General features: G+C 37.5%; 2 pseudogenes across 1 annotated transcript; one reads left to right on the forward strand and one right to left on the reverse strand.

Annotated features, from left to right (window-relative positions):
* Positions 1-3,774: 3,774 nt before the first annotated feature.
* Positions 3,775-13,098, reverse strand: LOC147340655 (eukaryotic translation initiation factor 5B pseudogene; annotated as a pseudogene). The gene is made up of 2 exons (XR_015158680.1): positions 13,078-13,098; positions 3,775-7,323 (listed from the first exon to the last, which is right to left on the reverse strand). The product of XR_015158680.1 is annotated as a eukaryotic translation initiation factor 5B pseudogene (transcript).
* A 7,414-nt stretch (positions 13,099-20,512) lies between these two features.
* LOC147340656 (trafficking protein particle complex subunit 13 pseudogene) lies at positions 20,513-21,300 on the forward strand (annotated as a pseudogene).
* Positions 21,301-22,597: the final 1,297 nt, after the last annotated feature.

Raw genomic sequence — 22,597 nt, forward strand, 5'->3', positions numbered from 1 at the left:
ATGCTTTTGAAATGTGGTGCTGGAGAAGACTCTTAAGAGTCCCTTGGACTACAAGGAGATCAAACCTGTCAATCCTAAAGGGAATCAATCCTGAATGATTGCTGAAGGTCAAATTCCAATACTTTGGCCACCTGTTGTGAAGAACTGACTCATTTGAAAAGACCCTGATGCTGGGAAAGCTTGAAGTCGGGAGAAGGGGACAACAGAGGATGAGATGGTTGGATGGCATCACTGAGTCAATGGACATAAATTTGACCAAACTCTGGGAGACAGTGAGGAACAGGGAAGCCTGAAGTACTGCAGTCCATGGAGTTGCCATGAGTTAGACATGACCGAATGACTGAACAACAGCAGGGTATATATATATGCCCAGTAGTGGAGTTGCTGGATCATGCTGTAGATTTATTCCTAGTTTTAAAAGAAGTCTCCATACTGTTCTCCATAATGGCTATATCAGTTTAAATTCCCACCAACAGTGCAAGAGGGTTCTCTTTTCTCCACATTCTCTCCAGCATTTATTATTTCTAGATTTTTTGATGATGGCTGTTTTGGTTGGTGTGAGGTGGCACCTCACTGTAGTTTTGATTTGCATTTCTCTAATAATGAGCAATGTTGTCTCTTCATGTTTATTGGCCACTTGTATTTCTTCTTTGGAGAAATGTCTGTTTAGGTATTCTGCCTATTTTTTTTTTTTTTTGAGTTGTTTGTTTTTCTGATACTGAGCTGTATGAGCTGCTTATATATTTTGGAGTTTAACCCTTTTTCAGTTGCTTTGTTTACATTTATTTTCTCCCATTCTGAGGGTTGTCTTTTCATCTTGTTTACAGTTTCCTTTGCTGGGCAAAATCTTGTGAGTTTTATTCGGTCCTATCTCTTTATTTTTGTTTTTGTTTCCATTCCTCTAAGAGGTGGGTGAGAGAAAATCTTACTGCTATTTATGTCAAAGAGTGTTCTGCCTGTGTTTTCCTCTAAGAGCTTTATAGTTTCTGGACTTACATTTAAGTTTCTAATCCATCTTGAGTTTATTTTTGTGTATGGTGTTAGGAAATGTCCTAATTTCATTCTTTTTCACATAGCTGTCCAGTTTTTCTAGCACCACTTATTGAAGAGGCTATCTTTTCCCCACTGTATATTATTGCCTCCTTTGTCAAAGATAAGGTGCCCATATGTGCGTGGATTTATCTCAGGGCTCTCTATCATGTTCTATTGGCCTATATTTATGTTTTTGTGCCAGTACCATACTGTCTTGATGACTGTAGGTTTGAATATAGTCTGAAATAAGGGAGGTTTGTTCCGTCAACTCTGCTTCTCTTTCTCAATGTTGCTTTGGCTTTTGGGGGTCTTTTGTGTTTCCATACAAATTGTGCAACTTTTTATTCTAGTTCTGTGAAAATTGCCATTGGTAATTTAATAGGGATTGCATTGAATCTGTAGATTGTTTTGGGTAGTGTGAAATGAAATATTTTCTGCCATAACAATGGGCAAGAAATGTCAGCCCTCAGTGATTTTGGGCCTCCAAATGTGAATGAGGACTCCCAAAATGGAACATGATGCCTGAAATCCAGCAGATATTGTATTCTTTTGTTGCAATGATGAATGGGACTGTTTCATTCATTCCTCTTTCTGATTTTTCCTTGTTAGTGTATTGGAATGCCGGAGAAGGCAATGGCAACCCACTCCAGTACTCTTGCCTGGAAAATCCCATGGACAAGGAGCCTGGTAGGCTGCAGTATTGGAATGCAAGGGATTTCTGTGTATTAATTCTATATCCTGTGAATTTACTAAATTCATTGATTAGTAGTTTTTTGGTTGCATTTTAAAGGTATGTATTTCTATGTATATAGTATCATGTCATCTGCAGTGAGAGTTTTACTTCTTTTCCAATCTGTATTCTTTTCATTCCCACTTTCTAGATATCTTTTGATTTCCTCTTTTATTTCTTCAGTGGCTTCTTGGCTATTTAGAAGTGTATAGTTTAGAAGTTTAGAAGTTTATCTTTGTGTTCAAACACTTTGCTTTTAAAATGTGCAGAAAAACTTTGTACATTTTAAAAATTGGATAGTTTTTTGTATTGCTTTTGAATTGTGAGAGTTTTTGATGTGATCTGGATATTAGACATTTATCAGATACATAATTAACAAATATCTTTTCCCATCCTGTAGGTTGTCATTTAACTGTCTTGAGAATGACCTCTGGCACATAAGTTTACTTTCATGAAGTTCATTTATTTATTCTTACCTTTTATTGCTCATAATTTTAGTGTCATATCACATAAACCATTGTCAAATCCAAGGTCATGAACATTTGTCCTCATGTTTCTTCCAAGAGTTTTAAGTTTTAGTTCTGTTATTTCAGTCTTTTAAACCACTAAAAATTTGCATATGCTATGAGATAAGGGTTCAGCTTTATTGGATTGTATGTGGATATCCAATTGTTCCAACACCATTTGGAACAATTGGATAGTGTTGAACATATTGAACACGTTGAATGATTATTGAACACATTGAATGATTATGACATATCTTTCAAAAGCCAATTGACATATTTTTTTGTTGACCCTCAATCCAATTTCATTGATCTATATGGCTATCCTTATACTATAATGACACTTTTTATGGATGTAACTTTGTGTAAGTAAACTCAAGATGTTTGAGTCCTCCAAAGTTGTCCTTCCTTTTCAAGATTGTTTTGACTATTCAGGGCCCCTCATATTCACACATAAATTTTAGAGTTGGTGTTTTTCATATCTGCAAAATTGCTGTTGGTATTTTCTAGTAACTGCATTGAATCTGCAGACTTCATAGATTTTATTAAGCAGTATTATAATCTAGAAAATAATGTATTTCAATTCATGAATATGGAATATCTTTTCATTTATTTAGGGCCCTTTGAATTTTCAGTGTTTGTGTCTTATACTTCCTTAGTTAAACTTTTTCCTAAGCATGCTATTATTTTAAATAGAATTGCTTTAGTAATATAATTTTTGGGTTGTTGATTGCTAGTACATCAAAAGGCACCAGATTGTTTTTTGTGTCGGTTTTGCATCTTGCAACTTTGCTGATTTTTTTCTTAGCTTTAGTAGACTTTTTGGTAAATTCTTTAGGGCATTTTACATATAAAATCATGTCATCTGTGACTAGAGATAGTTTTACTTCTTCCTTTTAAAAGTATATACCATTTGTTTATTTTTTGTGCTTAATTAATCTGTCTAGAAATTTATTACAATGTTAAGCAGATGGGGTGAAAATGAACAACCTTTTCTTGATCCTAGTCCTAAGGTTAGGTATTTAGTCTTTCACCATTTAGTATGATATTATCTGTGGGTTTTTTATGAAGTGCTTAATCAGCATAAGGAAAGTCATTTCTATTCCTATATTGCTAAATACTTTTATTATGAAAAGGTGTTGAATACCATCAGTTGCTTTTTCTGTGTTATTTAGTGTGATAACATTTTTCATGCCTTCATTCTATTACTGTAGTGTCAAACATAGTCTTATTTTTATATGTGGAAACACCCTTGCATTCTTAATAACCTTCACTTTGAAATGGTTATATTTCTTTTAATATGTTTCTGGATTAGAGTGAATAGCATTTTTCTGAGAGTTTCTCCATCTATTCATGATGTACATATATATTCTATAATTTTCTTTCTTTTTTTAAAAAAATGTTCTTTCCTATATTTTTAATAAAGGTAATCACAATCTCACAAAACATATAAGGATGTACTCCCTCTTCTATTCTTTTGGAAGAGTTTGAGAAAGATTGATATATATATTTTTTTAATCAAATACTGCAGTACTGATTTAATCAGTATAAAATTGAAAGAGCTTTAGATCTGTAATAAAAATCCAAATTTGGGGAAGGAAGGGCAAACTTTAAAACAGCAGCCAGTAGGGGAGGGCGTGGGCGAGTGAACAGGCACGTTGGAGCTGTGGGGATGTGTATCGACCACTGTCAAACCAGTGTAGTTTCTTGGTTTCTCATGGAAAACATTTTATACACCTAGTTTTTTCCTTCTATACTTAAGGTCAATCAGTGTTCAGACAGGTCCATTCCTTGTTTTTCTTGGTGATATTACCACATAATATTGCATTGACTCCAATTTCTGCCCCCGGTGGAAAAATTAGATGATTTCAAACACTTTCTTCAGCTCCACAATAAGCTGCCAGTCACTCTTCTGCATCTCGTCTCTGAACCAGTCTTTGAGAGCATCGATGGACTGCCGGCTGATCTTACTGACGAGAATGTCTGTAGCTTCAAAATGGCGTCCATACATTTTGGGAGATTCACCTGGGATGGGTTCTATTTTGACACAGACTTCTTGTCCTTTTTTCGCAACATCCACTTGTTTATGGTTTACTTCAATACTTGTTACTATTCCAATGTCAACAAAATTTTTGCTGGGCACGCACATGGGTGTCCCCTGCTTCACCTGCCCTGCTTCCACAGTCACGCCCATCACTATCGGATCCCGAGAATTGAAGATAAACTGAGGGAGGATCTTTATCTTGCAGGGGAATACTGCTATGTGCTTAAATTCTTCTTGTTTCTGTTTCTTGTAGTCTTGTCTGTATTTTGTAAAGGCATCAAATAAATGATAAATAATTTCTGCACTAAAAATTCTAACTCCTAAACTATCAGCCATTTCTTGGGCATCCCGTTCAATTCTCACATCGAAGGCCAAAATCACTGCATACTGAGGGTCGTGTTCCAGCATCACCGAAGCCTTCATGACGTCTTTTTTGTGGACGGGCCCAATGTTGATCCCTGCATAGGGCACTTCTGATGTCTTCAGAAATTCAAGGAGAGCTTCCAGAGATCCCAGGGTCGAGGCCTGGACGTAGACGCCTTTCTCTTCTAATTTGATAGCGTTCAGTGTCTGCTTTAACTCGTGGATCAGCTCATCTTTAAGAACTGGGACTTCATCTTCTTTATAAGCCACGAGGAGGGGTAAACCAGCCAATGTTTTTTCCAGGTCCTTTCCAAGAATCTTTACCCCCTGAGCTGCTTCTACCTCTTTATGCTTCTCATATTGGTTCTTCACTCTTAACTCCTTCATAGGGGGAGGTAAGAGGAGGCCTCGGATCTGCGTGACGATAGGCCCTTCTACTCCGGGAACAATAATCGTGTCTCCTTCCTTCAGACGCCCGTTGATCAGTATTACATCAATAGTCGTGCCCATTCCCGGGAGAGCCTTAACCTCCATCACCTGGGCTCTCAGCTCCTCACACTGGGCAAGCCTCTTACTCAACATGGTCTGAGTCAACTCAACAAGAAGGCAGATCAGACTTCCCATGCCATCGCCAGTGTGTGCAGAGGTAGGTACCAAGGACACAAAAGTGCGGGGATCCTTATTCTCATAGAACAAAGCTGCATTCAGCCCCTGCTGTGCAAATTCCACAATGATTGCCTTGGCCCGCTCCTCAAATTCATCTCTGGTGTTCTTCTTCTGCTTCTTCAGAGTAGCGGCCACGTCAGAGTCAGGGCTCTTTTTCCAATCATACAACCTATCAATCTTATTGAGGGCAACAATGAAGGGACATTTTTTAGATTTCAAAAGGTTGATAGATTCAATTGTCTGGGGCTCCAAACCATGCATAATATCAACAACTAAAATGGCAATGTCACAAAGAGAGCTTCCTCTGTTTCTCAGATTACTGAAAGACTCATGCCCCGGAGTGTCAATAATCAGCATTGCTGGAATCCGTACGTTCTCTCGATCAAAATTTTTAATCATCTTAGTTTGTTCATTAATAGCTTCAAGAGGGACATTGGTGGCACCAATTTGCTGTGTGATACCACCTGCTTCACCATCTTGTACATGTGTGTGACGGAGCTTATCTAGAATTTTTGTCTTCCCTGTATCCACATGTCCAAGTACACAAATAACAGGAGCTCTTAGCTTCTCTGTATTTACATTTTTACTGTGTTCAAGTCGCCATTTCTCAATCCTCCGTTTTGCTTTGTCATAAGCCCGTTCTTCTTTAGTTCGATCGTCGTCAGAGTCATCCTCAGATTCTGAGCTCACGTCTTTGCTTGGCTTTTTATCCAATGTTTTCCCAGCGTCCTTCTCATCTGACACCTTTTCATCATCATCTTCACCTTCACTGCCTTCACTGTCTCCTTCTTCCTCCTCTTCGTCTTCACTCTCTTCTTCCTCCTCCTCCTCTTCTTCCTCCTCCTCCTCTTCTTCCTCCTCCTCCTCCTCTTCCTCCTCCTCCTCCTCTTCAGGGTTTTCTTTTACTTCTATATGCACCATGTTTTCTTCTGTCTCTCTCTCCTCATCGCTAGCCATAGCTTCCCAGTCATCCAACCCAGCATCCTCGGTTTCTTCTTCCTCTTCTGGTTCAACAGGAGGCGGTGTCTCTTCTTTTTCGGGTAGTCCTTGCTCCACAACTTCTGCAGCAGCACTTAATTCCACTGGTTCAGAAACTTTATTTTCCATCTGCTGCGGTGGTTTTTTCTTCTTTTTATCTTCATAAATTGGCCTCTTCTTTGGCAAAGAGTCTTTTGATGGCACTTCAACACCCTGAGCTTGTAGAAGTTTAAGGGTAGCTGCGGCTCTGGCTCTGGCTTCTCTCTGGGATTTAGTTAAAAGTTTCCCCTCTTTTTTCAAGCGTTCTTTCCTTTCCTTTTCTTTTTGCTTTTTCCTTTCTCTTTTTTCTTGTTCCAATCTTTCCTCTTCTTTACGCTTGGCTTCTAACTCTTCAAGCCGTTTTATCCGTTCTTCCTCCTCTCTCTTCTGTCTTTCCTCCTCTTCTTTAAGCTTAGCCAGAGCTTCTTGCATAGCCTTAACTGTGGCTTTGCTAGGTCCTTTCTTCTTTTCTTCCTTTTCTCCTTTCTTTTTCTTCTTATCTTTTTTCTTTTTGTCTCCTTCATTGTCATCTTCTGCGCCTGTGGGACCCTCTCCTTTCTCTTCAGAGGCAGGAGCTGCCCCAGAGTCAAGTGTCACTTTGGATTTCGGAGCTTCCTCCTCAGGTTTCCGCTGAGATTCTTTTGGTTTACCCTGATCCTTTTTACCAGACTCCAGCTCTTCTTTTTCTTTCAGCTTCCGAAGTTTTGCCTTTTCTTCATCCCATTTTTTTCTCTCACGCTCTTTCTTCTCTGCCTTTTTTTGAGCCACTGTCTTAATTTTGAAGGACGAGTCGTCATCTTCATTTCCACTCTCGACAGTAGGACCTGGCTGTTTTTCTGATTTTTTTTCTGTCCTTTCCTGGATTGCAAAAATTCATCTGATTCATCACCACTTTCACCAGAAGAATGTGCTCTCATACGCTCTTTAATTCTTTTACTGTTATCCTCATCCTCTTCTGATGCATCACGCTTGAAAGATTGATATTAATTCTAATTTTAAAGTTTTTATAGAAGTAGAATAATGGAGACAGAAGATAGGATTAGTGAGGTAGAAGATAGAATGGTAGAAATAAATGAATCAGAGAGGAAAAAAGAAAAAAGAATTAAAAGAAATGAGGACAATCTCAGAAACCTCTGGGACAATGTTAAACACCCCAACATTTGAACCATAGGAGTCCCAGAAGAAGAAGACAAAAAGAAAGACCATGAGAAAATACTTGAGGAGATAATAGTTGAAAACTTCCTTAAAATGGAGAAGGAAATAATCGCCCAAGTCCAAGAAACCCAGAAAGTCCAAAACAGGATAAACCCAAGGCAAAACACCCCAAGACACATATTAATCAAATTAACAAAGATCAAACACAAAGAACAAATATTAAAAGCAGCAAAGGAAAAACAACAAATAACACACAAGGGGATTCCCATAAGGATAACAGCTGATTTTTCAATAGAAACTCTTCAGGCCAGGAGGGAATGGCAGGACATACTTAAAGTGATGAGAAAAAAAAAATAACCTACAGCCCAGATTACTCTACCCAGAGAGGATCTCATTCAAATATGAAGGAGAAATAAAAAGCTTTACAGACAAGCAAAAGCTGAGAGAATTCAGCACCACCAAACCAGCTCTCCAACAAATGCTAAAGGATCTACTCTAGACAGGAAACACAAAAAGGGTGTATAAACTCGAATCCAAAACAATAAAGTAAATGGCAATGGGATCATACTTATCAATAATTACCTTAAATGGAAATGGGTTGAATGCCCCAACCAAAAGACAAAGACTGGCTGAATGGATACAAAAACAAGACACCTATATATGTTGTCTACAAGAGACCTACCTTAAAACAAGGGACACATACAGACTGAAAGTAAAGGGCTGGAAAAAGGTATTCCATGCAAATAGAGACCAAAAGAAAGCAGGAGTAGCAATACTCATATCAGATAAAATAGACTTTAAAACAAAGGCTGTGAAAAGAGACAAAGATGGTCACTATATAATGATCAAAGGCTCAATCCAAGAAGAAGATATAACAATTATAAATATATATGCACCCAACATATGAGCACCACAATATATAAGACAAATGCTAACAAGTATGAAAGGGGAAATTAGCAATAACACAATAATAGTGGGAGACTTTAATATCCCACTCATACCTATGGATAGAACAACTAAGCAGAAAATTAACAAGGAAACACAAACTTTAAATGATACAATAGACCAGTTAGACCTAAGTGATATCTATAGGACATTTTACCCCAAAACAATGAATTTCACCTTTTTCTCAAGGGCACACGGAACCTTCTCCAGGATAGATCACATCTTGGGCCATAAATCTAGCCTTGGTAAATTAAAAAAATTTGAAATCATTCCAAGCATCTTTTCTGACCACAATACAGTAAGATTAGATCTCACTTACAGAAGAAAAACCATAAAAAATTCCAACATATGTATGCGAGACAGCAAAAGAGACACAGATATACAGAACAGTCTTTTGGACTCTGTGGGAGAGGGAGGGGGGATGATTTGGGAGAATGGCATTAAAACATGTATGATATCATATAAGAAATGAATCACCAGGTTCGATGCAGGATACAGGAAGCTTGGGGCTGGTGCATGGGGATAACCCAGAAGGGTGGTATGGGGAGGGAGGAGGGAGGGGGGTTCAGGATGGGGAACACGTGTACACCCATGGCAGATGCATGTTGATGTGTGGCAAAACCAATGCAATATTGTAAAGTAAAAAAAAAAAAAAAAAAAAATCCAACATATGGAGGCTGAACAACACGCTGCTGAATAACCAACAAATCACAGAAGAACTCATAAAAGAAATCAAAATATGCATAGAAATGAATGAAAATGAAAACACAACAACCCAAAACCTGTAGGACACTGTAAAAGCAGTGCTAATAGGTAGATTCATAGCAATACAGGCATACCACAAGAAACAAGAAAAAAGTCAAATAAAGAACCTAACTCTACACTTATAGCAACTAGAAGGAAGAAATGAAGAACCCCAGGGTTAGTAGAAGGAAAGAAATCTTAAAAATTAAAGCAGAAATAAATGCAAAAGAAACAAAAGAGACCATAGCAAAAATCAACAAAACCAAAAGCTGGTTCTTTGAGAGGATAAGTAAAATTGACAAACCATTAGCCAGACTCATCAAGAAACAAAGGGAGAAAAAAACAAATCAATAAAATTAGAAATGAAAATGGAGAGATCACAACAGACAACACAAAAATACAAAGGATCATAAGAGACTACTATCAGCAATTATATGCCAATAAAATGGACAACTTGGGAGAAATGGACAAATTCTTAGAAAAGTACAACTTTCCAAAACTGAACCAGGAAGAAATAGAAAATCTTAACAGACCCATCACAAGCACAGATATTGAAACTGTAATCAGAAATTTTCCAGCAAATAAAAGCCCAGGACCAGACAGCCTCACAGCTGAATTCTACCAAAAATTTAGAGAAGAGGTAACACCTATCCTACTCAAACTCTTCCAGAAAATTGCAGAGGAAGGTAAATTTCCAAACTCACTCTATGAGGCCACCATCACCCTAATACCAAAACCTGACAAAGATGCCACAAAAAAGAAAACTACAGGCCAATACCACTGATGAACATAGATGCAAAAATCCTTAACAAAATTCTAGCAATCAGAATCCAACAATACATTAAAAAGATCATACATCATGACCAAGTGGGCTTTATCCCAGAGATGCAAGGATTCTTCAATATCTGCAAATCAATCAATGTAATACACAACATTAACAAATTGAAAAATAAAAGCCATATGATTTTCTCAATAGATGCAGAGAAAGCCTTTGATAAAATTCAACATCCATTTATGATAAAAACTCTCCACAAAGCAGGAATAGAAGGAACATACCTCAACATGATAAAAGCTATATGTGAAAAACCCACAGCAAACATTATCCTCAATGGTGAAAAATTGAAAGCATTTCCCCTAAAGTCAGGAATAAGACAAGGGTGCCCACTTTCACCACTACTATTCAACATAGTTTTGGAAGTTTTGGTCACAGCAATCAGAGCAGAAAAAGAAATAAAAGGAATCCAAATTGGAAAAGAAGAAGTAAAACTCTCACTGTTTGCAGATGATAGGACCCTCTACATAGAAAACCCTAAATACTCCACCAGAAAATTACTAGAGCTAATCAATGAATATAGTAAAGTGGCAGGGTATAAAATCAACACACAGAAATCCCTTGCATTCCTATATTCCTATGAATATAGTAAAGTGGCAGGATATAAAATCAACACACAGAAATTCCTTGCATTCTCATTATACACTAATAATGAGAAAATAGAGAACTTAAGGAAACAGTTCCATTCACCATTGCAATGAAAAGAGTAAAATACTTAGGAATATATCTACCTAAAGAAACAAAAGACCTTTATATAGAAAACTATAAAACATTGGTGAAAGAAATCAAAGAGGACACAAATAGATGGAGAAATACCCTGTGTTCATGGATCAGAGGAATCAATATAGTGAAAATGAGTATACTACCCAAAGCAATCTATAGATTCAATGCAATCCCTATCAAGATACCAATGGTATTTTTCACAGAACTAGAAGAAATAATTTCACAATTTTCATGGAAATACAAAAAACCTCGAATAGCCAAAGCAATCTTGAGAAAGAAGAATGGAACTGGAGGAATCAACCTGCCTGAATTCATGCTATACTACAAACCAACAGTCATCAAGATGGTATGGTACTGGCACAAAGACAGAAACATAGATCGATGGAACAAAATAGAAAGCCCAGAGATAAATCCATGCACCTATGGACACCTTATCTTTGACAAAGGAGGCAAGAATATACAATGGAGAAAAGACAATCTCTTTAACAAGTGGTGCTGGGAAAACTGGTCAACCACTTATAAAAGAATGACACTAGAACACTTTCTAACACCATACACAAAAATAAACTCAAAATGGAATAAAGATCTAAATGTAAGACCAGAAACTATAAAACTCCTAGAGGAGGACATAGGCAAAACACTCTCCAACATAAACCACAGCAGGATCTTCTATGACCCACCTCCCAGAATATTGGAAATAAAAGCAAAAATAAACAAATGAGATCTAATTAAAATTAAAAGCTTCTGCACAACAAAGATAACTATAAGCAAGGTGAAAAGCCAGCCTTCAGAATGGGAGAAAACAATAGCAAACAAAGCAACTGACAAAGAATTAATCTCAAAAGTATACAAACAACACCTGTAGCTCAATTCCAGAAAAATAAACCACCTAATCAAAAAATGGGCCAAAGAACTAAACAGACATTTCTCCAAAGAAGACATACAGATGGCTAACAAACACATGAAAAGATGCTCAACATCATTATTATCTGAGAAATGTAAATCAAAACCACAATGAGGTATTTTTTCATGCCAGTCAGAATGGCTGCTATCCAAAAGTCTACAAGCAATAAATGCTGGAGAGGGTGTGAAGAAAAGGGAACTCTCTTACACTGTTGGTGGGAATGCAAACTAGTACAGCCACTATGGAGAACAGTGTGGAGATTCCTTAAAAAACTGGAAATAGAACTGCCTTATGACCCAGCAATCCCACTGCTGGGCATACACAGCAAGTAAACCAGAATTGAAAGTGACGGGTGTACCCCAATGTTCATCGCAGCACTGTTTATAATAGCCAGGACATGAAAGCAACCTAGATGTCCATCAGCAGATGAATGGATAAGGAAGCTGTGGTGCATATACACAATGGAATATTACTCAGCCATTAAAAAGAATGCATTTGAATCAGTTCTAATGAGGTGGATGAAACTGGAGCCTATTATACAGAGTGAAGTAAGCCAGAAAGAAAAACACCAATACAGTATACTAATGCATATATATGGAATTTAGAAAGATGGTAATGACAGCCCTGTATGAGAGACAGCAAAAGAGACACAGATGTATAGAACAGTCTCTTGGACTCTGTGGGAGAGGGAGTGGGGGGATGATTTGGGAGAATGGCATTAATGCATTTATAATATCATATAAGAAATGAATCACCAGTCCAGGTTCGATGCAGGATACAGGAAGCTTGGGGCTGGTGCACAGGGATGACCCAGAGGGATGGTATGGGGAGGGGAGGTGGGAGGGGGGTTCAAGATGGGGAACACGTGTGCACCCATCGTGGATTCATGTTGATGTATGGCCAAACCAATATAATATTGTAAAGTAATTAGCCTGCAATTAAAATAAATAAATTTATATTAAAAAATAAATAAAATAAAGGTTTGGTAGCATTCATCAGTGAAACCATACTGTCCTGAGATTTTCTATGTGAAATTTTTTATTACTGATATAATTTATTCTCTTTTTGCATAATAGAGATTCCATAAAGATAAGAAAGAGAAAGGGGGATCAAAAATGTATTTGGAGAAAAGTTCCCCAAGCTTAAGAAAGATACAGATATCCAAGTACCAGAGGCACAGAGAGTCCCATACATTATGAACCCAAACAGACCTACACGAAGACATATCATAATTAAAATGGTAAATTTGAAGGTAAAGAGAGGATTCTGAAGTAGCAAGAATAAAATAAGAGTCAGTTACAAGGGAACTCCCATATAATTATCAGATGATTTCTTTACAGAAAGTCTGCAGGTCATAAGAGTGTATAGAGATGTAATATATTCAAAAATTGAAAAGGAAAAATCTACAACTTGGGATACTCTAGCCAGCAAGGTTACCATTTAGAATGGATGGAGATAAAAGAATTTCTCAGACAAGTGAAATCTAAAATAATTCATCAATACTAAACCTACCCTAAAAGAAATATTGAAAAGTCTTCTCTAAAAGAAATAAAAAGAAGTAAGAATCTATAGGAAAGGGAAAATTGCAATAGGAAAAGCAAATAATAAAAAAGATTGTAGATCATTTAAATAAAGCAGTGCTGCTGCTACTGCTGCTAAGTCACTTCAGTCGTGTCTAACTCTGTGTGACCCCATAGATGGCAGCCCACCAGACTTCCCCGCCCCTGGATAAACAAAAAAATTTTTGTGAAAGCAATTATAACTACTGTGAACAGCAAAAGGAAAGGATAAACATGAAGATGTAAAATCATACACCAAAATCACAAAATATGAGGAGAGGAGTAAGAAATTGTAGAATTTTTTAAGCATGTGTTTGAGCTTATATTCAGTTCAGTTCAGTTGCTCAGTCGTGTCCGACTCTTTGCGACCCCATGAATCGCAGCACGCCAGGCCTCATTCCTTCCAAAGAAATCCCAGGGCTGATCTCCTTCAGAATACTACCAATCTAAAACAGGTAGATGTAATAATGGGTCAACATACTTGAAAACAAGGGTAACCACAAGTCAAAAACATGCAATGATTCACAAAAACAAAAAAGAAGAGAACTCAAAAAAAACTCAAAAGAAAGCCATTATACACACCCAGTATAGGGGCACCTAAATACTAACAGACATAAAAGGAGAAATTGACAGGAATACAATAATAGTAGGAGAGTTTTACACCCCACTAACACCAATAGACAGCTCCTTCAGACAGGAAATCAATAAGGCAACATAGATGCTAAATAACACAATCAGGCAATTAGGTTTAATTGATATTTTCAGGACATTGCATTAAAAAAGCAAGAATACAAGTTCTTTTCAAGCACACATGGGACATTCTCTTGCTTAGTTGCTCCATGGCATGTGAGGTCTTAGTTCCCCAACCAGGAATCAAACCCATGTCCCCTACAGTGCAAGGTGGATTCTTTACCATTGGACCACCAGGGAAATCCCTATTTGATGTAACCTAAATAATAATTTTTATATGATCTTCCAGTTTGTTGGCTAGTATATGGAGATAAAATTTTTGGTTTATCAAATTTGTGTGCATTAACTTTACCAAATTCACTTATTAATTATAAATGTTTATTGATCAATCTTAAAATTTAAAATAAGAAATAAAGTCATCCTGAAAATTAATGAATGATCACATGGAAACTAAATGACATGCTACTGAAAAATCAATAGGCCAATGCTGGAATCAAAGAGGAAATTAAAAAACACCTAGAGACAAATGACAATGAAAACACAACTATACAAAATATATGGGATGTAGCAAAAGCACTCCTAACAGGGAAGTCCACAGAGATACAGGCCTTCCTAAAAAAACTGAAAAATATAAAATAAACAACCTAACCTACTACCTAAAGGAAGTAGAAAAAGAGGAACAAACGAAACCTAATCAGCTGAAGGAAGGCAATAATAAAGATCAGAGAAGGAATAAATAAAATAGAGATTTTTAAAAAGCAGGAAAAATTAAATAAAATCAGAAGCTGGTTTTTTGAAAGTATAAACAAAATTGACAAATATCTGGCCAAGTGTTTGACAAATATCACCAAAAAGAAAACAGAGAGGACTAAATAAACTAAATAAGAAATGAAAGAGGAGAAATTACATGCAATACCACAGAATACAAGAAACAGTGAGAGAATACTATGAACAACATCACTCATTAATTCAGTTCAGTTCAGTCGCTCAGTTGTGTCCGACTCTTTGCGATCCCATGAATCGCAGCACGCCAGGCCTCCCTGTCCATCACCAACTCCCGGTGTTCACTCAGACTCACGTCCATCGAGTCAGTGATGCCATCCAGCCGTCTCATCCTCTGTCGTCCCCTTCTCCTCCTGCTCTCAATCCTTCCAAGCATCAGAGTCTTTTCCAATGAGTCAACTCTTTGCATGAGGTGGCCAAAGTACTGGAGTTTCAGCGTTAGCATCATTCCTTCCAAAGAAATCCCAGGGCTGATCTCCTTCAGAACGGACTGGTTGGATCTCCTTGCAGTCCAAGGGACTCTCAAGAGTCTTCTCCAACACCACAGTTCAAAAGCATCAATTCTTCGGCACTCAGCTTTCTTCACAGTCCAACTCTCATATCCATACATGACCACAGGAAAAACCATAGCCTTGACTAGATGGACCTTTGCTGGCAAAGTAATGTCTCTGCTTTTCAATATGCTATCTAGGTTGGCCATAACTTTCCTTCCAAGGAGTAAGTGTCTTTTAATTTCATGGCTGCAGTCACCATCTGCAGTGATTTTGGAGCCCCCCCAAAATAAAGTCAGCCACTATTTCCACTGTTTCCCCATCTATTTGCCATGAAGTGATGGAGCCAGATGCCATGATCTTCGTTTTCTGAATGTTGAGCTTTAAGCCAACTTTTTCATTCTCCTCTTTCACTTTCATCAAGAGGCTTTTTAGTTCCTCTTCACTTTCTGCCATAAGGGTGGTGTCATCTGCATATCTGAGGTTATTGATATTTCTCCCGGCAAGCTTGTGTTTCTTCCAGTCCAGCGTTTCTCATGATGTACTCTGCAAAAAAGTTAAATAAACAGGGTGACAATATACAGCGTTGACGTACTCCTTTTCCTATTTGGAACCAGTCTGTCATTCCATGTCCAGTTCTAACTGTTGCTGCCTGACCTGCATACAGATTTCTCAAGAGGCAGGTGAGGTGGTCTGGTATGCCCATCTCTTTCAGAATTTTCCACAGTTTATTGTGATCCACACAGTCAAAGGCTTTGGCATAGTCGATAAAGCAGAAATAGATGTTTTTCTGGAACTCTCTTTCTTTTTCCATGATCCAGCAGATGTTGGCAACTTGATCTCTGGTTCCTCTGCCTTTTCTAAAACCAGCTTGAACATCTGGAAGTTCACGGTCCACATATTGCTGAAGCCTGGCTTGGAGAATTTTGAGCATTCCTTTACTAGCATGTGAGATGAGTGCAATTGTGCAGTAGTTTGAGCATTCTTTGGTGTTGCCTTTCTTCTGGATTGGAATGAAAACTGACCTTTTCCAGTCCTGTGGCCACTGCTGGATTTTCCAAATTTGCTGGCATATTGAGTGCAGCACTTTCACAGCGTCATCTTTCAGAATTTGGAATAGCTCAACTGGAATTCCATCACCTCCACTAGCTTTGTTCGTAGTGATGCTGTCTAAGGCCCACTTGACTTCCCATTCCAGAATGTCTGGCTCTAGGTCAGTGATCACATCATTGTGATTATTTTGGTCATGAAGACCTTTTTTGTACAGTTCTTCTGTGTATTCCTGCCACCTCTTCCTAATATCTTCTGCTTCTGTTAGATCCATACCATTTCTGGCCTTTATCGAGCCCATCTTTGCATGAAATGTTCCCTTGGTATCTCTAATCTTCTTGAAGAGATCTCTAGTCTTTCCCATTCTGTTGTTTTCCCCTTCTCCATTGCTGTTTTCCAAAAGTAAACTCTTCTTGACCTCTGCCTGCTTTTTGATGCTTTCAAGTACTTTTAAATATTTGTTTTCTTATATTCTTTTCCAGTTTGTATAATTGCTATCTATGGGATGGTTCACCTTACTTTTTCATTCATTTTATTCTTTTCTTGTAACCAGTTCTGGACAATTTTTTAAACTCAAAAGAGAGAGGAAACTTGTGAAATCTCTGAAAGTGTTTTAAAGTGACAGGAAAGGGAGGATTTGGCATACCATAAGTGAAAATTTTCCCAGAGTATCTGTATTCATTTGAGACTCCTCAATAAAAGTTACAAGAACACTTACACAGGCCTCCCCCAAACATACAAACAAGATATATGCAAAGTTTACAGCATTGATATCGCATTGCAAATATTGATAACATCCCCAGAAGCACTTTCTCTTTTCCTTCCTATCCTACACGAGCACAACATTGTAAATCAATTATACTTCAATTAAAATAACCAGGAAAAGAAAAACTTAAAAAAAATACATATATATATATATATATAAAAAAGAAGCAGAAACCTCAATTAAATAAAGTTGACAGGCCAGAAGGGGGACTTGTGTCCTACAATGGTAGGAAAGTTGAATGACAGGAAGGAATATATCTTCTTTCCTGGCAACAATTCAGCCCATATAAAAAAAAGGAACTTTGTTTATTGTAACCCTCCAAATTTCCTTTCCTCTTCTGTTAAAATGTTCTCCTTTCCTTTCTGTGTGGGAACTTGTGCATGGCTCACTATGGCTGCAGATCTCAAATGAAAAATCTTTCAGTTCAGTTCAGTTCAGTCGCTCAGTCCTGTCTGACTCTTTGCAACCCCATGAACCAGGCCAGGGCTTCCTGTCCATCACCAACTCTCGGAATCCACCCAAACCCATGCCCATTGAGTCAGTGATGCCATCCAACCATCTCATCCTCTGTTGTTCCCTTCTCCTCCTGCCCTCAATCTTTCCCAGCATCAGGGTCTTTTCCAGTGAGTCAGCTCTTCGCATCAGGTGGCCAAAGTATTGGAGTTTCAGCTTCAGCATCAGTCCTTCCAATGGACACCCAGGACTGATCTCCTTCAAGATGGACTGGTTGGATCTCCATGCAGTCCAAGGGACTCTCAAGAGTCTTCTCCAACGCTACAGTTCAAAAGCATCAGTTCTTTGGCACTCAGCTTTCTTCATAGTCCAACTCTCACATGCATACATGACCACTGGAAAAACCATAGCCTTGACTAGATGGACCTTTTTTTGCAAAATAATGTCTCTGCTTTTGAATGAGCTGTCTAGCTTGGTCATAACTTTCCTTCCAAGGAGTAAGCGTCTTTTAATTTCATGGCTGCAGTCACCATCTGCAGTGATTTTGGAGCCCCCCCAAAATAAAGTCAGCCACTGTTTCCACTGTTTCCCCACCTATTTGCCATGAAGTGATGGAGCCAGATGCCATGATCTTCGTTTTCTGAATGTTGAGCTTTAAGCCAACTTTTTCATTCTCCTCTTTCACTTTCATCAAGAGGCTTTTTAGTTCCTCTTCACTTTCTGCCATAAGGGTGGTGTCATCTGCATATCTGAGGTTATTGATATTTCTCCCGGCAAGCTTGTGTTTCTTCCAGTCCAGCGTTTCTCATGATGTACTCCGCAAAAAAGTTAAATAAACAGGGTGACAATATACAGCGTTGACGTACTCCTTTTCCTATTTGGAACCAGTCTGTCGTTCCATGTCCAGTTCTAACTGTTGCTGCCTGACCTGCATACAGATTTCTCAAGAGGCAGGTGAGGTGGTCTGGTATGCCCATCTCTTTCAGAATTTTCCACAGTTTATTGTGATCCACACAGTCAAAGGCTTTGGCATAGTCGATAAAGCAGAAATAGATGTTTTTCTGGAACTCTCTTTCTTTTTCCATGATCCAGCAGATGTTGGCAACTTGATCTCTGGTTCCTCTGCCTTTCCTAAAACCAGCTTGAACATCTGGAAGTTCACGGTTCACATATTACTGAAGCCTGGCTTGGAGAATTTTGAGCATTCCTTTACTAGCATGTGAGATGAGTGCAATTGTGCAGTAGTTTGAGCATTCTTTGGTGTTGCCTTTCTTCTGGATTGGAATGAAAACTGACCTTTTCCAGTCCTGTGGCCACTGCTGGATTTTCCAAATTTGCTGGCATATTGAGTGCAGCACTTTCACAGCATCATCTTTCAGAATTTGGAATAGCTCAACTGGAATTCCATCACCTCCCCTGGCTTTTTTGTAGTGATGCTTTCTAAGGCCCACTTGACTTCACATTCCAGGATGTCTGGCTCTAGGTCAGTGATCACACCATCATGATTATCTTGGTCGTGAAGATGTTTTTTGTACAGTTCTTTTGTGTATTCTTGCCACCTCTTCTTAATATCTTCTGCTTCTGTTAGGTCCATACTATTTCTGTCCTTTATCGAGCCCATCTTTGCATGAAATGTTCCCTTGGTATCTCTAATCTTCTGGAAGAAATCTCTAGTCTTTCCCACTCTATTGTTTTCCTCTATTTCTCTGCATTGATCGCCGAGGAAGGCTTTCTTATCTCTTCTTGCTATTCTTTGGAACTCTGCATTCAGATGTTTACATCTTTCCTTTTTTCCTTTGCTTTTTGCTTCCCTTCGTTTCACAGCTATTTGTAAGGCCTCCTCAGACAGCCATTTTGCTTTTTTGCATTTCTTTTCCATGGGGATGGTCTTGTTTCCTGTCTTGTATACAATGTCATGAACCTCCATCCATAGTTCTTCAGGCATTTTATCAGATCTAGTGCCTTAAGTTTATTTCTCACTTTCACTGTATAGTCATAAGTGATTTGATTTAAGTCATACCTGAATGGTCTAGTGGTTTTCTCCACTTTCTTCAATTTAAGTCTGAATTTGGCAATAAGGAGTTCATGATCTGAGCTACAGTCAGCTCTCGGTCTTGTTTTTGTTGACCAAAGAGCTTCTCCATCTTTGGCTGCAAAGAATGTAATCAATCTGATTTCAGTGTCAACCATATGGTGATGTCCATGTGTAGAGTCTTCTCTTGTGTTGTTGGAAGAGGGTGTTTGCTATGACCAGTGCGTTCTCTTGTTAGAACTCTATTAGCCTTTGCCCTGCTTAATTTTGTACTCCAAGGCCAAATTTGCCTGTTACTCCAGGTGTTTCTTGACTTCCTACTTTTGTGTTCCAGTCCCCTATAATGAAAAGGACATCTGTTTTGGGTGTTAGTTCTAGAAGGTCTTGTAGGTAACTCTTGGCTGATCCTAAATAAACACACTTTGCCTGGAGTAATAACTGGAAGTTTATTTTAGGTCAAAAGTAATAAACGATTCTTTCAAGAGTAGTTGTCTCTGTGTCTGTCATCCTGCCTACCTGATTAAAACTAAATCCCAGTTGCTTTTTAAGACATTGGGGCAAAATTGTGGTCAAGTGGAAAGCAATTCATCCCTATAGGAGATCTTTCTGACATTCAAAATGATTCTGTCTGCTAACCATAATTTGTTCACCAACTTTTCAGTCACATGTGAAGATAATAATTTACCTGGTAATTTGTCTAACCAACTCATGACAGGTGACCCTCCACCAGCAATGTTGATAAATGGAGGAAAGGTTGAATTCATCATAAATCCATAGAACTATGTTTTGAGAGGATAAATAATTCTACTTATGTGAGAATTCCCAGAAATTTCAATTAAGTTGTAAAACTCGTATTACAAACACTAGCCTTCAGAAAAATATTCAACCTTTACACCTTTCAGTCTCCCTGGCTACTGTGGAGGAATTTGCATCCAATTTTTGTATTGATGATGTTATCCATGACAAAGTAACAGCCATATGAAGAGTTGCTCCTGTGGGTTCAGTATCTATTCAACAGTGGGGAGGAAATATGTTTTTAAGGAAACTGTGTTTATTTTTATTCTTCTCACCAATTGAAGTTAAAACTAAGGTTTATGATTCAGAGATGAGTGACTTATTTTTTCAAAATCATATTCAGAATCTTCAGCTACCTTTATACAAAAGGTTTCCTTAGAGCCATCTGAAATGTACACTGTGATAGAGTTAAATATTCTCAATCAGGTTGGAGAATATGAATGTACATTTGAAACAAGAACATTTTTTTTGCAGTCAATTGAAAGACGCCAGTATTTATATCACGTTCAGCTCAAGCAGGAATTTTCAGAGACATCTGCTCCTATTAGAGGCTAGAAGAAATGGGAAAATTGGATATAGTATGGAAAATAAATCTGGGTGAAATGGCAATGCTAGAGACAATTGAACTTTTTTTTTTTTTTTTTGAGACAATTGAACTTGAAAGAGACTCCAGGTTACAGAAACTTGAGGCTGTCTTTGGAGACAATCCCAGATACTGTAGTTCTAGAAGAGCCTTTTCATAGTACCTGTAAGATAACAAACTACAGTGATAGGAAATTGAAATTGGTTTTGAGGATGTGTGATACAGATTCTATTCGTTGGTGTGATAGTTCAGAAAGATACCTTGGAAAGCTACCACCAGGCTCAACTCTCAGGTTTACCCTGATACTGCTGTCCTTGCAACTGGGCCTACAAACTATCTCTGATATACAAATAACAGAAAAATTATTAAAGCAATGTTGTGTCTGTGATGATCTTGCAAAAGTCTGTGTAATACCTCCCATGGTTAAAATGAGAAGCTGAGAAAATTTGCAGTATTATGCTCTCCAGAGCATTTCACAGAAAAACTTTTCCTAGTTTTATTAGCAGCAAAATGATCAACTAATAGCAAATATACAGGCAGATTATTTTCATTTTCTTCCTTTGAAACCATGAATATATTAAGAATTAAACATATCTTGATCTAAAAAAGAACAATCTTGACTTTCATGTTATATGAAGTACTTTTTAATTCTACATTTGTATGTTTCCTAATATTTGTGACTTAATTAAGGTCATTACAGGTAGCCATTGATTTTTTTTCAGAATGAGATCACCATTTAAAAATGATTACATTTGCTTTCCATGAATGCTTAATAGCATTCAATACTTCCTTTATCAGTAAAGCTGATATTGAGAGAACATAAAATACTGTAAATCTATTGACAATTTAATTAAAATAATTACTATGGTTTACTTGGTCAAATTTAAATTTACCTTGTTTTATTATTTTCCTTTTTCATTTGCATTCAACAGAGTACTATAAGTGGCAGTGCTTAATATAATTCAGGATGGTCCTCATTATTTAAACTTGTTGACATTTACTACTTGGAAAAGACATAAGCTTTTCAAATATTCCAAATTACTGGGGCTATAAAATGCATTCATGTGACACACTGAGCTGTTTTTCATTCCTCTTGGCAAACTTCTATGAAGTGTGGAGTTGGTTTACTTTCAGTAGTTATTCCTACAAGGGCCCTTGTGTATACTACTTGGATTGCTCACTTGCTTCTTAACTGTTCACATAATATATTCTTTCTCTTTTATGCAAAACCAAAAATCATGACAAAGAATTTGCTAGAGTGCTTATATTTTGGTTTGTTCGTTTATTTTCATTCTCCTTATATTTTATTTACATAGCAGTATTTCTTTTGGAAAACAAAACCATCTCACATATTAACTAACTACTGATTTGAGAATGTAAACTCTTTCCTTTTATTCTTTTTTCTCTTTTTAAAATTGAAGTATAGTTCATTTACAATATTATATTAGTCTTAAGTATAGAACATAGGATTCAATATGTTTATAGATTATATATAGATATGAATATTTTACATGGTTATTATATAATAATGGTTATATTTCCTTGTGCTGTGCAATACATACTTGTTGCTTATTTATTTTACACAGTAGTTTCTGTCTCTTATTCCCAGCTGCACTTTTTTAGGCCCCAAAATCACTGCAGATGGTGACTGTAGTCATGAAATTAAAGGACGTTTGCTCCTTGGAAGAAAAGCTATGACCTACCTAGACAGCAAGAATACTGGAGTGGGTTGCCATT

The sequence above is a fragment of the Bos grunniens genome, chromosome X (assembly GCF_055505025.1).
Source record: "Bos grunniens cultivar Pamir isolate PY7600 chromosome X, Bosgru_T2T1.0, whole genome shotgun sequence".
In the NCBI taxonomy this organism is placed as follows: Eukaryota; Metazoa; Chordata; class Mammalia; order Artiodactyla; family Bovidae; genus Bos; species Bos grunniens.